We start from the raw sequence: 8,394 nt of genomic DNA, 5'->3' as shown, positions 1-8,394 counted from the left end.
TTCAAAATAGCACTGAAAACCCTGAACTGTCAAGAGGCAAGATTAATAGAAATATACAGGACTTGTCAAAAAGACCATAAGTTTTTCCCTAAAGGACATAAAAATCAGAATCCACCCTACATACCTGAATTTGCTATTATAAAGATGTCAATTGTTTCCAAATCCAATTATAGAATTAATGTCATTCTAGCCCCGAAGATTAGGGTATTGGGGTTTGAGGAGGGAAAGGTGATTATCCAAAGGGAAACAGTTGCAAATATTGATTGTCTCAGATGGATAGATTGTCCTAGCATCATTGGCTTCCCCTCGTATATACCTTGACATGTTTACAGACAAAGTCCTGGATCTGCAACCATCTGGAACTTCAGAAGAACAGTCCTACAGTACTGTACAAATACAGCACAGAGCAGTCGTACAGGACTGTGCCTTACAGCACAGAGCAGTACTACAATAAATTCCCTCTAGTTTTGCTTCTTCTCTCATTAAGAGCAAGTCCTAGAATTGCTGTCTTGGCATCCTTGGCTAACAGACCAAAGCTCAAGAATACAGAGAGAGGTCTCATTTTTAAGGCTTGTTCTGTTGGAATGCCCTGTTGTACCCAAAGTCCCACGATTGAGAGCTCTACAATGGGCCATATGTATAATGAATAGAGAGCAATAGAAATTAAATTCCTTCTCGAACCAGCAGCAATGAATCGCTCACAGAGGCTCCCTGAAGACCTTTTCGTGTGTTGATCTTATAATGCCAACTGCAGCTGAACAGTAGAGCAGTTCCAATGCCCACAGCACCCTCTGTTCAACAGGGTTTTGTTGACATAAAAAGTCATTCTTTTTTGTGACAATAAACAGGGAGAGAAATTTTTTTAAATAAAATTTTTCTTTTATACTGGTTTACTTACTAAGTTCATATACATTGTTTTTCACACTGGATCTTTCTCAATCCCTTTACCCACTCCTTCCTCTACCCATCAAATTGTGTGACCCTATGATTAACACCCTGTCCATCCTGACCCCTCTGCTCTTACCCTCCCCCCTTCCTTGCATCATCATACCCGCTTTACTGGTTATCTTTCTTCTTCTACAATAATGGTTTTATACAGTATTTGTCCTTATGGGACTGAGTTAGTTCACTTACCATAATGTTCTCCAGACCTTCCCAAGTTAGGTAGTAGCCTTCCTGTCCTTGGGATTTTATCCATGTCCCTAATTCCTCTAGTGTTGGCATTACAACTACCCATCATTAATTCACACCTACCTGCACCCCCTTTGCCTGACAGTTAATGCTGATTCAGTGTCTGAGATAAGAAACAACATCCTCCTTCTCTCATCCTGTCTCCCTCCAAAGCAGTGGGGAATATCCCATCTACTATAAATGTCAGGAAAGCATTTTCCTGTTCCCAGGTTACAATGAGCATTGTCTCAATTCTCATAAAAGCCCAGGAGATGATCGAAACAAATCAAGTTGTAGGTGATTTTTTTTTTTTAAAAAAAAAATCTACTTATATATTCCATTACCAACCCTGACCACATTTTCTCAGGACTAGCTACATTATTTGTGGGGCCCAAAAAAGCACACACAATGGCAATGGCAAATGAAAACACAAGGTCCCCTGCTCAAAATCATTCCTCTTTAAAAAGCGTCTGGAAGTGTATGATGGATTTTAAAATGTGACAGCAGATCAATGAACCTCATGCGTGATCTTTCTGAACATGGGACCATGTGACATTGTGCCATGTTTGCATAGCCAGCTCGGAATTTACATTTTTAATAGATACCTGCTGCGTAAAGTTGACTGTGTTTTACAAGTTTCAACATCAGCTTACATCGTTGACGAGAATTTCACAAGGATGGAAACAAGGGAAACATTAAGATCTTCCTTCTGTTTCTCTGATGTCCAAGGTGGTTAGTTAGACACTATGTGGAAGGCAGAAATCTGTATCTAGTCCAACTATTGTGGGACTAACAGGTAGGCAACAGTAGGAAACTAAAGTTACACCTTTCTTGACTCATCCTTGCTTGAGATTTGAAACTGAACTTGAACTTACAAGAAGATAATTCTTTGAAAGGACCCACAGATCATCACTCCTGGTAGGGTTTGCTGCGTTATCAGAAGACCACAGCAGCATATCCCAAACTGACAGCTAACCTAAAGAGCCTTTGGTTTTAATATTTTAAAACTATACATTTTTACCTTCAAATCTGGATTTTAGTCACCTCAACATACAAAGAAGCATAAACAAATGTAAATTACAGCATTAGTAAGCTTCATTTGTACATTATGTAGCTTTATAATTCTACATACTAATGGCTCAATATATTTAAAGAATGTGTTATTTTTATTTCTTAGTATTATGGGAATATTTCTACTGCTCAATCCTCACAGTGTAACCTGGACCAACAGTTTTTACTGTTTCATGAGTTTTAAGTTTGTATAATGGCCATATAATACTGTAAAATTTCTGAGAAACAATAATATCATTGTCTCTGCATGAAAGACCCAGTATAAATCAACACATAAAGCATGCACGAGTGTGTTTCAATTATTTTATTTAATTAATTTAATTGTTCAGAAGTTGATACAAAATGTTATCAGAGTCTTAACGTTGCATATATTTAAGTAATTTTTAGTTGTTTCTGTTGTTTATTTCTACATTTTTAATAGCGTGGATTATTCACAATTTAGTCACAAAAGATGTATCTTTGCTTTTTAACACTTTAAAGAGGCAATCTTTAAAAACACAATTTAAAAAATCTTTTTGTAAAAAAAAATCTGGATTTCTGTCACTTCATGCTACTTAAGAACCAGAATTCCTGGGCCCACACTGTAGAGCAACAATCAGAGGTTAGGAGTCAGTGGGCTTAGCCATGGGATGGATTCTCCAGCTCACCTCCACCCCCACCCCTACCCCCGTACACATCATTCTGATTTTGATCTTAAGTATATGACCCTTGGTCTTCATTCATGGGCTCTCCCAGCTCTGGGAATCCACTGAGGACCCACAGTTGTAAAATTAATATCATTTCTATAGCAAATTGCCTAGTGGCAAGAAGCTGCACTGCAATCTCAAAGGCATTCAGTTCTAGTCCCCCAGCTGCGGCACAGGAGAAGATTGGTCAATCTCCTCCCATATGATTAACTACCTATGAAAACCCACTGGAGGGTCAGCTATGAGTCAGTTCTAACTCAATGATACTCAATAACACATGAACGTAGATGGAAGGATTTACGCAAGATAATAGTGATGATGATGATTGTAATTGCCATTGTTAAACATTTGTCAGCCGTGACACAGTCTGTAATCAACATGAGTCATTTAACCGTGATAAATTCTGTGGAGCCCTGAAACAGACACTATCTCCTTTCACTCACCTTCAACCATCGGGTGAGACACTCTCTTCCCGCTATACCACTGTTCACCACAGCCTGTTTTAACAGGATGACACTCCAGTATGCTGTCTTAGCAATCAGGAAGTCCATTCTCTGCCCCTTCTCCCTCTGTTTCCAAGTCCCAGAAATCCAGGAGCCACGATCCTCTCACTTTGAGACCTCTTCAGGATGGAATCCCAGAGTTCTGTATCCCCTAATCCACCCTATCTCATGGAGTCTCTGGACGATGTGAAGGATTTCATCAGGAAGAACTTAGGGGCCAAATCTGACTGTCACGCTGAACAACAAACTTCTTAACCTCTATAAAAATGAGAACCTGTCCTCTCCTTCTCCATATTATCCTGTCTGTTGCAAGACCATCAGTTGCTGCCCCAAAAATGTCACCAGGTTGCATCCTGAGATGCTTCTCTACCACCTCAACCCATACGTGTGTGTTCCTTCATACAACACTTCAAGTCATCCTGAGTCAGAAAGGGCTGCCTAGATACCTCTCCAAGACCACAACTCAAAGGCATTGATTCTTCTTCTGTCATCCTTATTTCTTATCTGGTTCCCAGACACATTTGAATATCCCATGGACTGCCAAAAGAACAAATAGATGTATCTTGGAGAAGATATAAACAGAGTGCTCCTTAGAGGCTAAGACGGTGAAGCTTTATCTCACATTACTTCGGAAATGTTCCTTGGAAATGTTATTCCATGGAAGGGACATCATGCTTGGAAAGGTAGAGGGTCGGTAAAAGGGAAGACCCTAAATGAGATGAACTGACACAGTGACTGTAATAATGGGCTCATATATGTCAGAGCGATTGTTTTTGCCATGGTCTTTGCAATCAATTGTTATGCATCAGAGAGCTGGACAGAGACTAGGGATGATAGAAGGAGAATTGATGTCTTTGAGCTGTGGTGTTGGAGAAGTGAATATACCATGAATACCATGAATATACCATTGAATATACCATGGACTGTTAGGAAAACAAACAGGTTCATTCATCCTGGAGAGGGTTAATCCAGGCTGCTCCTTGGAGGCAGGGATTCTGAGGCTCCGTCTAACATACTTTGGACATGTTGCAAGGAAGAACCAGTCCTTGGAGAAGGACGTCATGCTTGGGAGGGTGGAGGGAGAGGAAGATCCTCTATGAGGTGGGTTGATTCAGTAACTGGAGTAATCAGGGTAGGTGTGTCGGAGCCGACGGGATTGGCACAGGACAAAGCAGGGTTTAGGGCTGTTTTCTTTTATTATTATTATTAATTTTAATGAAAATTTACAGAGACTTTGTATTTCCATTCATTCATTGTTGTACTTTTCTCCCTGCCCACCCCTCACCCCCAGTTTGTTCTTCTCTTTGAAAAGGAAAAGAAAAATTCTTTCATTGTTATACAATCCCTCCCCCCAAGTCCACTTCACTGTGCAGCCTTTGTTCTGGACCACTGCCATAACAATAATACCTAATCACATATCCCTTTTAAACAGTTCTCTCCCTCTGTCACTATGAGTTGCAGGTGACGCGACGGCACATAACAGCAACAACATATGACGGAGATGTTGAGGATGTCACAGGATAGGACAAGGTTCAGATATGTTGTTCATAGGGCCACCATGTTGGTTGTTGTTGTTAAGTGCTGTCGAGTCGCAGGCGACTCATAGCCACCCTATGAAGGAGAGTCCTCAACACTTGGGTGCCTTTCATGCTCTCTCCAGGTTCATAGGGTTTCCGGAGACAAGCTATTACGGAAGTGGATGCCACTTCTCCTTCCAAGCTTGTTTTAATTGGGGAGCTACACCCCACTCTCTGTCCACATTGGGTAGCCAACCATTAACGCATTTGACACATCAGTGTCACAGTGTTCAGCCTCACAGCAACCACAAGTGACCGCTGTACAGCACCTTGTACACCGGGGATCTACAACCTAGAGGAATGTCTGAACAAAAACAGTGAAAGACAGGCCTGAGGGCCGCAGATTAAAAGTCACCCACCTTTGGCTTGGTAGCATCGCTTTCTGTCTGCTGGGCCAGCTGATCTCTCTCTCTCTGTGTGTTGATGTTATTGTTGTTAAGTGCCGTCGAGTCGCAGGCGATTCATAGTGGCCCTATGAAGGAGAGTCCTCGATGCTTGGGGACCACCATGAGTCATACTCAATTCAGCATAACAACAAATAGGCACCTCCCCTGGGTGCAGAGAAGGTGAAGGTTACCTCACACCCGTTAGAGGTGCTAACCTGAGCTAGTCTGAGACTCTCACACTGAGGCAGTACTTCAGAATGCTTCTCTAAGATTCTTCCTCAAAAAACACACCACGCATGTTCTTTGACGCTTTAGGAAAGATGGTTACCTTGATCCTGGACAAAATGTGATGATCATCCACAGAAACTACTAAGGTCACGTAACGAGAAACACTACCTTCCTCAAGCTCACTTGCCTTCTGCAGGCCCGACCACCAAGTATGGCTCCATCAGAGTGAGAACCCACACCCAAAAATCTGTTCAACATCTAAGCAAGTTCAGAATCTTTATAGGGTCCATCATAGGTCATCAGGCAACAGAAATCAGAGAAACTGAATTTACGAGGGGTTGACAAGCCAATATCACATATTACCTCCCAGCAGGGTGGGAGTTATTACCGGAGAACCCATGCTGGTCACAGCCACTCTGGAGGCCAAATTGCAAGTTCTCTGCTGAGTGAGCAGAGAATAGGAGCCAAGGCAGCTGCATAGTCTCTAGGAGAATTGCTTTCTGGGGCCGGCTGCTTGATGAATTGCCTTTCTCCACTGGAGGGATATTTCGGTCTAGTTCAGGTCATGTGCAGTTGGATCACGCTCTCTTTGGGGACAGAGTTCGAAGAGATCCTTCAACTTCTTCATCTCTTGTGTTCCTGTCTCTATATTCTTTACCAGTTACCTTATCAATTATAAAAAAAATCATTTCTGTTATTTGATGTGATGTTATGTTTTCCCAGATCACAGCTTGTTAAATATCGATTGCATTGCCATGACTGCTTCCCAGAACACAAGGAAGGAAAGCCATTTTCCAATCACAATGACTTATGAGTTAGTGTTTTAATTCTTTTAGCTTCAGGCTCCCAGAAAGCCATTTCTTAACCTTGCTTACCAAGGAAACAGCTACGAGTAAAGAGACCTGGAACCACATTCAGAAGGCCAGGTGAGCTAATTTCGATGAAAAAGGGCTTTGTTTCTGGATTTGTAAAATAGAGGCAGAAATGTCTTCCCCGTCTATCTCACTATTAAATGAAAAAGCTCTTTGTCAAACTAAAGCACTAAGTGTCAGAGCTGTGGCTTGTCTGGAAACACAACAGCCTCTGGACGCTTGCTTTCACGCCTGTCTTCCGCTGCCTCTCTAAAGTCTAGCCAAAAACAAAGATGCCCTCCACACTTCTCATTTCTCACACCCAGAAGGAGCAGAGGTCAGCAGGGGTTGGTGGTAGTTGTTGGTATTAAGTGCCATCATGTCAACTACCACACACGGTGATCCTATGAACAAGAGATTTGAAACATGTCCTCCCCTGCCCCGTCCTCGCCATCTCGGATATGCCAATTGCTACAATCACTACGTCAATTCATCTTGTTGAGGGTCTTCTCTTTCTTGGAACACTCGCCTTTCCCAGCCTGATGTCCTGTTTGAAGGCCTATCCTCTCCTGACAATATTTCCAAATGCATGTGACACCAAGTTTCACCATCCTTGCCTCTAAGGAGGACCCTGGTTGGATTTCCTCCAAGACAGACTTGTGTGTTTCTTTGGAAGTTCATAGAATACTCAGTGCTCTTCTCCAACACCGCAACTCAAAGGCATTCATTCTTCTTTTCCTTATTCATTGTCCTACTTTCAGATACATAACAAGCAATGGAAAATACCGTGGCTTGGATCAGGCATATCTTAGCTTTTTTTTTTTTTTTACATAAATTAACCCATTTATTACAGGCTAGAGATGCTTCAAAAGGGGGAACTTCTACTGGTCTTTCAGTTCCTTCAGACTTCTGATGGCTGACTTCACCGTGACGGCTGAGGTGGTGTTGTAGGTCCAGGCACCACCAGCTACTGTCTTCATGCAAGAACCACAGTGCCAGATGCCCACAGCTCTTCTCTTCATTTTGGTTTTGCCGCAGAAGGAGCAAGTGTACTTGGCATGCTGGCTTATTTCAATTTTCTTTACCATCTTCCTCAGCGAGGCCCCATAACGGGTCCCGTATTTACCCACGATGCCGACCTTCTTGGTGTGTTTGGCCATTGCGCCGCAAACAAACACCAAACCCAGAAAGATATCTTAGCTTTTAAATGCACATCCCTGTTCTTTAGCACTTTGGGGAGTTCCTTGACAGAAGATTTTCCCCAATATATCATGTCTTTTAATATCTTGACTGCTATTACCATGGATATTGATTGGGATCCATGTAAAATGAAATCACTGATAATTTCATTCTTTTCTCCATTTAATATGATGTTATCTCTTGGTCCAGTAGGGAGGATATTTTTATTTTCTTGATGTTCAGCTATGACTCATATTGAAAAATCTTTGATCCTATGTAATAAATGTTTCATGTTTTCTTGACATCTCGCAAGCAGTTGTATCATCTGCATAACTCAGATTGTCTTCCTCCAATCCTGAGGGTGTATTCTTCATACAATTCAGCTTCTCCAACGATTTGCTCAGTCTACAGATTGAACAAGTGTGGAGAAAGAATATAATTCTGATATAAACCTCTCCTGATTTTAAACCATGCAGTGCTCCCTTGATCTCTTTGGACAACTGGTTCTTGGTCTATGTATGACCACAACTAAGTGTTTTGAGATTCCTGTCCTTCTTAATTGTTGTTGTTGTTGTTATGTGCCGTCGAGTCACTTGCAACTCATAGCGACCATATGTACAACAGCCCTAAACTCCGCTCTGTGCTGTGCCAATCGCACTGTCTCTGACACTCCCATCCCGATTATCCCAGTCACTGAATCAATCCACCTCATAGAGGGCCTTCCCCTCCTGCGCCATCCCTCC

The 8,394-nt window shown here is 42.0% G+C and overlaps 1 pseudogene; it reads right to left on the bottom strand.

Moving 5' to 3' along the window:
* Nucleotides 1–7,353: 7,353 nt before the first annotated feature.
* On the bottom strand, nt 7,354–7,632 carry LOC102854360 (annotated as a pseudogene).
* Between the last annotated feature and the right edge of the window lie 762 nt (nt 7,633–8,394).

The sequence above is a fragment of the Elephantulus edwardii genome, unplaced genomic scaffold, assembly GCF_000299155.1.
Source record: "Elephantulus edwardii isolate Elephantulus edwardi_28Jun2011 unplaced genomic scaffold, EleEdw1.0 scaffold00027, whole genome shotgun sequence".
NCBI classification, from domain to species: domain Eukaryota; kingdom Metazoa; phylum Chordata; class Mammalia; order Macroscelidea; family Macroscelididae; genus Elephantulus; species Elephantulus edwardii.
Note: the sequence above shows the minus strand (reverse complement) of the source record. Positions and strands in the feature narration are given on the sequence as shown.